Below are 9,624 nucleotides of genomic sequence, written 5' to 3'. Positions count from 1 at the left end.
AAATATCAATTTTAAAATTAGTGAGCATTTATCTCTCACTTTTAAAATCATTCAAACAGAGTAATTTTGGAAAAAGAAAATTGAGGAGTTGGATTTAGAAATTTGAATACATAAAGACTTTATTCGGTCAATATTGAGAGCATTAATTAATAACTTTAAACTCCTTGTATTTTATAGTAGGTTGTATTTTATCCTTTTCTATTTAAAAAATTATACTTAACCCCTCTTTGATATAAGTAAAAAAGAAAAAAAAGAAGAAGTAAATGACCAAAATAATCATAACCTAAATCAAACTTTCAGAAGAAAATGAAAAATAAAAATAATTTCATAAGATCATTGAAAGCTTAATATTAACCCAACTTAATTTATATATATGCTCAAAATCTTACTTATTCTTAAAAAAAATATCCTCACAAAATTCACACATGCACCAGCATAAATAACAGAAAATAGTAACTCTGAGAGGGATAATCAGTTAAAAACTCATTCCACCAAACAAAAAAGAGTCAAAATTCTAAATTAATAAGTCAAAATTAAATAAAGATAGAATAAAGTTTATCATTAAAAATAAAAATGAAGACCCTTCGATGATTTATAAAAATTAAAGGGTCTTTATTTTAATTTTTAATGATAAATTTTATTCTATCTTTATTTAATTTTGATTCATCAATTTAGAATTCTAGTTCTTTTTTTTTTTGGTGGAATGAGTTTTTGACTGATTACCCCTCTCAGAATTGCTATTTTTCTGTTATTTATGCTAGTGTATGTGTAAATTTCGTGAGGATATTTTTTGCTAGGAACAAGTGAGATTTTGAGCCTATATATAAATAAAGTTGGGTTAGGGTTAAACTTTCAATGAGCTTACGGGATTATTTTTATTTTTATTTTTTATTTTCTTCTAAAAGTTTGATTTAGATTAGAGTTATTTTGGTCATTTATTTATTTTTCTCTTTTTTACTTATGTCAAAGGGGGGTTAAGTATAGTTTTTTAAATAGAAGAGGGTAAAATATAACCTACTATAAAATACAATGGGGTTTAAAATTATTAACCCTAATTTTTAATATATGTACGTTGCCCTAACTCTAATCAATTCCTTTTTTTCCTTTCCCTCAAATTTGCTCCTTTTCGTAACCGAGCCTCCTTCACTCGAACACAAGGTTGCGCGGCGAGGGCGCCGAGCGACCTCACACTACAGTAAAGACGCTCACGGCGGCAAGGACGCTCACGGCCACTTCAAAGCCTCCAGTGCTCAACATCTCCGCCTTCTCCAAGATCGAAAGCAATCAAATCAAGATGTTTTTTCCCCAAATCGCATTACAGAATCTAGGTTTTTAAATCCTAATCTTTTTTTTTCACTGATTCACAATGGTTGTAGTACTTGAGATGAGGTCAAGATCTAGGGTTTTGTTCTTATTGCATAGGGTTTCTTTTCAACCCTCAAAGATGAGGCTATCTTCTTCAAATCTGTCACCACAATACCACAAGAAGGAACTCTATTCTAACAGCCTCACGTGAGGTTTATTTGTTTATTCAAGAGAAGATTTGATAGCTATCTTCCGCATCTCTTGTGTTGTGAATGTTAGAAATGGAGCAACCCAGTAACTAGCATGACATCATCACTTTTTGATTTGTTGATTGATATTGCCTTTTGACTCTCAAGTTTATATTATTAATTATAGTCTCGCAAAGAAGTACAGGCATTTCCAAACTCATAAGCACATACCGTATAGGTAATCAAAACTTGATCTTGATATAATAATTCTGTGTTATTTTTTTTTTACTTCATAGCACGTTTGGCAAATTCTTCTTTGAGGCTGATGTTTCAATAGTGACAAGTATGCATAATCTTAGATAAATTTGCATTGTTTCTCTTAGTTTATAATTTATTATTTTTATAAGTTTCTTCATGTCATACTAGCCACTGTTTGAGAGACTTTTCAGCCCCTAAAAATTAATCTGTACTATACATGCTTTTTTATGAGCAGCTTGACAGGAAGGGTAAAGAGTGAAATGGAGGGCGAAAATAAAATTTGAGATGTTTGCACAGTTTTTTTTTTTTCTGAATCAAAATAATTTGATCAATTTCAGGGTTTTTGTCATTTCTGAAAGGAAATGATTTCTTTTGGGGGTTGAGTTATAGTAAACAATCAATTAGGCATAGCACTTTAGGATCTTTGGTGACTAACAAGAAATGTACAAACTAAATTGAGTAGAGAATACTGTCTTTTCCTAAGCAAGTTTTGTTTTATGACTATAAAATTGACTTTTCTTTGGAATTTTTTTCTTGTTTTTATTTACTCCATCCAGCCTAACAAATTTTGTTATATTTTACATCTTCCTACCATGGGATTTTGTTGAATTGTTTTATAGGCAATGTGTTTTTGGTTTCATATGGTGTATCCATTTACAGGGAGAATAAGAATCTTACAGGAACTGCAAACTATGCCAGTGTTAATACACATATAGGGATTGGTGACTTTCTTGATCCTTAAATATTAATGTAAATATTGTGTACTTGACACTGTTCATTTGTATTTATTAATACATGATTGTTTACCTGTAGAGCAAAACCAAAGATGATTTGAAATCTCTTGGTTACGTTCTTATGTATTTTTAAGAGGAAGGTTATCATCTGTCCACTTACTGTCTTTATTTCCATTTTTGTTTCAATTGGATACTTAATATCTCTGGTGATTTTATTTTGCTTCAGCCTTCTTTGGAAAGGGCTTAAAGCTATCAGTAAAAAGCAAAAGTATGACAAAATTAGTGAGAAGAAAGTGCTTGCCCCTTGGAGGTAATTCAAAATCCTTCTTTTACATACTTGAGAAAAATTTAGTCAACCACTTTTATTTTTATTTCAATTTGCATATTGATTGTGAGAGAGTTTAGATTTTTGATGATGTAAACCAGGCACTTTGTAAGTCATTTCCTTCAGAATTTACATCTTATTTCCACTACTATTAATCCTTGTGTTTTGAGGACAAGCCGGATTATTCATACTTGAGGAGGCTATTCCGTGAGCTATTTATTCGAGAAGGTTAGCAAAATTACAATTATTGTCTATTGTTCTTATTCTTTTTTGTTGAATTGGCATTCCACTTTATACTTTGTCCATGTTAATGTGGGTATACAAATTTGGTTCTTAAGAATTCTAAGTTCTAACACTCTTTATTATAGGTACGGGATAGTTGAAGCGAAATAGACTTGGAGCTTTTGAGAATGTCAACATTTTGCATATGAATACTTTAGAGAAATGAATACTTAGCTTTTGATGTAAATGGATGTTAATTTTACTAGATGATTACTAGACATTTGATATCTAGTTTAATGATGTGTAGAAACAATTATCATAAATTACTGGATGATATTTTAATATATATGGTGGTTTAATTTTTAATATATCGTGTTTTAATTTTTATTAGTATTCATTAATATATTTATTAAAAATATATACATTTTGACCGGTCTGAATTAGTGATATTACCATTGTTGCCATTAACGATGGTGTACTAAATTGTTGTTAAACAATTAAACGACATTAAATTGTTAATAATGGTACGTATAATCGTCATTGTTATTAACAGCGGTATATATGATTGTCATTGTTACCATTAATGATGGTATCTAAACCTGTTGTTATTATCATGAACAACGGTAGCGTATACCGTCGTTAAGAGCTATTAACGACTGTATTTTGTTTCTCGTCACTAATTAATTTCCAATGGGTACTTTTAGCTACAACTTCCTATGGTATTTAATATCGTCCTTGATGAGCTTTAACGATGGGAATTACCCCTTTAATGACGGGAAATCCCGTCGTTAAAGGGTCTTTTTTAGTAGTGGGCCACTTGGCATCCGACTCGACAACTTGCTTCCTGACTCGCCGTTCATTTGGGTGATACTACTGTTGGACCCCGTGGTTGTTTATGATGTGATCAACCAAGTTTAGGTTAGATCCTATTTCTATGATCCATGTATCTAAGTGTGCAGGAGCTTAGGAGCACAGGAAGTCGAGCGGAAGACGTAGCTAGCGAGAAGGACGGCACGGGAAGGGAATCGACGAGCTCGGTGCGTCCGAAGGACGAGAGAGCTGCGGAAGAGTACACCGGTGGGCAAGAAGAACGCGCGCGGCGTTCGAGGGACGTAAAGCCGGGAAGGAAGACTGCTCGAGGAGAAGGTCGGGAGCTGGGTTCGGGTGAGCCCTATTCCGGATGACCGAAATCACCCAAGTGAGCAGAACCAGAGCAAGTCAATTGGGACATTGACTTGACAAGTGTTCGGTCGACCGAACACCCTTATCGGTTGACCGAACCCCTATCATCAGAAAGCCAGCTGTTGGTGACACGTCAGAAGCCACGACAAGCAACCAGCCGTTGGTGAAGTGATCAGTCGACCGAACCTTCTGATCGGTCGACCGAACCGAAGATAATCAGAGACTTGGTCGAGCGATTTGATCGGGTCAGATCGAGTAGAGACCGTTGGTTGATCGGTTGATCGAACACAAGGATCGGTCGACCGAACCTAAGCTCGATCCACAGAACCTGCATCCAGACGGAAAGTTGGGAAAGTTCATCAGGTTCGGTCGACCGAACTTGGGGATCAGTCGACCGATCCCTCTTGAGTCAAAGCCTGATCCCGAAGATCAGGTGATTTGGATGAGTGTTGGAACCCCTATATAAAGGGGTCTCGAACAGCTATTCGATATCAACTCTGTACTTTCGTTCTTAGCAACTTCTGTGCTTTCAAAGTGTAAACGGCTTCTTCGCCTGCAAAGAAGGAGATGTTTCTAGTGCGCTTTCCACTGCCTTCGATTAACAACCGTCTCGGTTGTAACCAAGTCAAATAGCTGAGTCGTCTCTCTTTTTGTTTCTGTTACTTAATTTAAATACTCTTGTTGCTTTTATTTTGAGTTAAAGTTCTTTGAGGAGGGTATACTCTTTGATTGTAGGTAATTCACCGCCCTCTTGCTGGCCCGCTGCACCAACAAGTGGTATCAGAGCCCAACAGCCTCAGAAGAACTAACCGTCGTCTGAAGCACAAATATCAGGACAATGGCCGGTGCGAACATTCATCCCCCAAAGTTTGACTGAGATTCGCTACATGGAAGCGAAAAATGGAGGTATTCTTTAAAGCAGATTTTGACATTCTTATTACAATGAAATATGATTTTGCAGCTCCAAAAGACAAAGAAGCATACCAATGGATGAAGAAGGAGCAGGCTGATTTCATGGCTAACGGAAAGGCTGAGTTCCACTTGCTCAGCGTTCTTCCGCCCCAGGAGGTAAGTCTGATTGGAAGCTACGACTCCGCAAAAGACCTCTGGGAGAAATTCCTAGAGCTCCACGAAGGTACCTCGGAAGCAAAGCTAGCTAGGCGCGACATCCTTCGGACACAACTAACGAATCTCCGGATGAACACCGTCGAAAAAATAACACAACTCCAAGCGAGAATCAAGGAGTTGATTACGCAACTGACGAATCTCGGCGAATCGGTAACAAACCGAGATTCCATCTGATACGCGCTCAACGCCTTCCCCAGAACTCTAGATTGGGCGTCCTTAGTAGATGCATACTACATCTCTAAGAACTTTGAGGTAAGTAGTTTAGAAAACTTATTTTCAACATTCGAACTTCACGAGTCTCGACTTGTAGAGAAACCAGTAGAGAACTCGAACCTCAACATTGCCCTACAAGCCGAAAAGGACGATCTCGACTCCGAAGGACCGATCGACGAAATCGAAGCGGTCCTACTGGTAAGACGTTTTAATAAATTTCTTAAATCTAATAAATTTAAATCACAGTCGAGGAAACATCAACGTAACAAAAGGACGGTTAGATGCTACAACTGCAACGAGGAAGGGTACATCAAGGATGACTGCCCCAAACTGAAGAAAAAGAATAAGGAGAAGCCTAAAAAATCGACGTCCTCTACACGCAAGAGCCTGAAGGCTACATGGGATGATTCTTCATCCTCCGAGTCAGAAGTCGAAGCTTTCTCGGGACTAGCACTGGTGGCCAACCATCTCTTTAAAGATGACTCGAACTCAGAGATGAACATTGATCAAGGGGGAGAATCAAAAGAGAAAGCTACGATGAAGGGGGAGCATCACCAAGTGAGGTAAGTAAGGTACGTGATCTCACTCCTTCTCAGTCTTTTAAGTTTATCAAAGTACTTACTAAAGACTTAGTCAAATCAGAAAATTTTTTGCCAATTTAAAAACAATCTTAGAAAATTTGAATTTAGAAAATGAGAAATTAAATTTGGAAATTGAAAAATTGTAAACTAAAAATGCATGTTTAAAAACTAATGCTTTTCAAAAATAAAAAATTAATGTTTATGGAAAATTAAACTGGTATATAAGAAAACATCAGAGTCAACTTAGAAGAATACCTAAAGGATATGTACCCCCTAAGTTTTTGACCAACCTTGTAAGAAGGAACCTTTACTGAGTTCCAAAATCTTTGCTAGTTTAAAATTTTCTTTTAGTTAAAAGCTTACAGTGAGAAAATTAAACAATGAGTTTCTTTATGGAAGTTTTGTCTAAGGAAGTGGTTGTTGCTCCAATAACCAAGAAGGCCTAGTGCCTCACCACTACCTGGAAGCTGAAGTATCGAAATAAAATGTTTAATTAACTTTCTAATAAAAAGTATTAAAATCAGAATAACATAATGATTTAAAAAGTTACTTAAATATTTTAAAATCATTTTTGAAAATGCTGCACTTGGATTGTGAAAAATATTTCTTTGTACTTAGAAAAATTTCTTTTATTTTATTTTTTTCTGTTTTTCTTAAGTTAAAATCTCTTCTAAACTTAAAAAATTTTTGAAAATTGTCTTAAACTAAGTTTTTTTTATGAAAATGATTTAAATATTAAACTTTTACATAGAAATGTTTTCAAAAAACCTAGAAAATTTTCAAAAGACTTAGAAATTTTTGGAAATTGTGTTAACTAAGTCTGTTTTTTGAAAATAATTTAAATATTAAATTTTACTTAGAAAATTTCTTTCAACAACACTTAGAAAACGTTTTAAATTAACTTAGATTTTTTTAAAAATATTTTTGTACCCCGTTTTTGCTGTGATCAAAGGGGAGAGGGGAGTTAGGGACATATTTTTTTTAAATTATGTTTGAATTTTTTTTAAAACAATTTGCACTAAAATTTGATGTTGCAATTTATACTAATTGCAAATTTATGCTAATTGCAAATTTATGCTTATAATGTTAGTCTAGTAACTTTATTTAAATTACTATTTGTTTGTTTTACCCTAACTTAAACTTGGGTTGATACACATCAAAAAGAGGGAGATCGTTGGATCTCATGGTTGTTTTGATGTGATCAACCAAGTTTAGGTTAGGTCTTGTTTGTCTGATCCCTGTGTCTAAGTGTGCAGGAGCTTAGGAGTGCAGGAAGTCGAGCAGAAGATGCAACTAGCGAGAAGAACGGTACAGGAAGGGAGCCGACGAGCTCGGTGTGTCGGAAGGACGAGAGAGCTGCGGAAGAGTACACCGGTGGGTGAGAAGAACGTGCACGACATTCGAGGGATGTAAAGCCAGGACGAAAGACTGCTCGTGGAGAAGGTCGGGAACTGGGTTCGGGTGAGCCCTATTCCGGATGGCCGAAATCACCCAAGTGAGCAGAACCAGAGCAAGTCAACCGGGGCGTTGACTTGACAAGTGTTTGGTCGACCGAACACCCTTATCGGTTGACCGAACCCCTATCATCAGAAAGCCAGCTGTTGGTGACACGTCAGAAGCCACAAAAAGCAGCCAGTTGTTGGTGAAGTGATCGGTCGATCGAACCGAAGATAATCAAAGACTTAGTCGAGTAATTTGATCGGGTCAGATCGAGTAGAGACCGTTGGCTGATCGGTTGACCGAACACAAGGATCGGTCGACCGAGCCTAAGCTCTATCCACAGAGCCTGCATCTAGACGGAAAGCTGGGAAAGTTCATCAGGTTCGATCGACCGAACCTGGGGATCTGTCGGCCGATCCCTCTCGAGTCAAAGCCTGGTCCCGAAGATCAGGTGATCTGGATGAGTGTTGGAACCCCTATATAAAGGGGTCTCGAACAGCTATTCGATATCAACTCTATACTTTCATTCTTAGCAACTTCTGTGCTCTCAAAGTGTAAAAAGGCTTCTCCGCCTTCAAAGAAGGAGACGCTTCTAGTGCGCTTTCCACCGCCTTGGATTAACAACTGTCTCGGTTGTAACCAAGTCAAATTGCTGAGTCGTCACTCTTTTTGTTTCTGTTACTTAATTTAAATACTCTTGTTGCTTTTATTTTGAGTTAAAGTTCTTTGAAGAGGGTATACTTTTTGATTGCAGATAGTTCACCCCTCTCTTGTTGGTCCCGTTGCACCAACAACTACTTCTCCCGACTTGACACTCGGAGCTTTCGACCGACTCGGCGCTCGACACTTGAACTCGACTGTCACTCTGATTCGACTGAGACTTGGACTTGGTGATATACAAACAACCAGGGGTGTAACTAGGATTTAAAATCACCTGGAGCTGATCGTTGATAGTTTCCTGAAGTCAGTGGTGGCACGGGGTCAGGGTAGCTACGGTTGGCCGACAGGGGCGGAGCCACCCTTGGGCTAGGGTGGGCTCTAGGCCCACCAATTTTTAAAAAATAAATCTAAAATGTTTTTATAGCTCATCATCATTAATTTCCTTTTATTGTTTCCCGATTAAAGTTTCAATAACTTTTTTCCTACTTGAGGCCAGAGCACTTATGTTGCTTGAACTTTAATTAAATAAAAAAATTTTCATTATTTTATCAGTGCCACCTGCATGACATTTTTGTCGCACGCCACAAGAGCAACCAACACTACCGCATTGCTTGCTACTGCTCGCAGCCGCAAAGCCGCAAGTGTGAAAAATTCTAATTTTGATCCTCTTTATCCTTTTCGTTCATTGGGTTCAAATAGATATATTTATCTTTGAAATGGATTTTCTTCGACCTCCTTTTTCAACGGTGTAATCTCTATATTTCTTAAAGATTTTTTACATTATCCTTCACTTGATATTTCATATTCATGTCCGGTACAAGCGTCAAGCAGTGACTCGACGAGTACAACCACGACATCCCTTCTCTCAAATAACATGTGATATTTGTGCGACTATCGCCGCAGGTTTATTTTATTTTAATATCATCTCTACGAGTGAACTACTATTAATATCCCTGCTTGACATTAGCTCTACAAGTCAACTATTATTTTTCTCATTTGTTATAGTTTATATATTATAATTATATTATTTACTTATATATTAAATCTAATATAGTTATTTAATTGGCAGGTTAATTTGTCTAGTTTTAATTCTTTCTATTTCTACAGCAACAACGAAATGAGCATTTTCAGTTATGAAACTTGTTGAAACAACTCTTCATAATAAGATGGAAGAAGAGTTTTTAGCAGATTCTATGGTCATATATATTGGACTAATAGCTGACAACTTTAATGGGGTATATAACCAACTCGATATGTTGCTCTGTTGTGAAAACAGCACGCCTTTTGACAGGTGTGTCACGATAGAAGTGCATATCTCTAGTGCAATTTAAGCAAATAAATATATGGCTACCAGCCGCATGTAGATGTTGGTGTAATTAATTATACCA

At 36.5% G+C, this 9,624-nt stretch overlaps 1 long non-coding RNA gene across 5 annotated transcripts; it reads left to right on the top strand.

Moving 5' to 3' along the window:
- Window positions 1-1,079: 1,079 nt before the first annotated feature.
- Window positions 1,080-3,392, top strand: LOC122045192. 5 transcript variants are annotated; one of them, XR_006129925.1, is made up of 6 exons: window positions 1,080-1,328; window positions 1,423-1,731; window positions 2,412-2,473; window positions 2,565-2,625; window positions 2,712-3,038; window positions 3,179-3,392. It is a non-coding gene; the product is annotated as an uncharacterized LOC122045192 (long non-coding RNA). The 5 variants fall into 5 exon arrangements; XR_006129927.1 differs by having other exon boundaries at window positions 1,082-1,328; window positions 1,423-1,517; XR_006129924.1 differs by having other exon boundaries at window positions 1,080-1,731.
- Window positions 3,393-9,624: the final 6,232 nt, after the last annotated feature.

Source organism: Zingiber officinale, chromosome 2B (assembly GCF_018446385.1).
Source record: "Zingiber officinale cultivar Zhangliang chromosome 2B, Zo_v1.1, whole genome shotgun sequence".
Lineage (NCBI taxonomy): Eukaryota > Viridiplantae > Streptophyta > Magnoliopsida > Zingiberales > Zingiberaceae > Zingiber > Zingiber officinale.
Note: the sequence above shows the minus strand (reverse complement) of the source record. Positions and strands in the feature narration are given on the sequence as shown.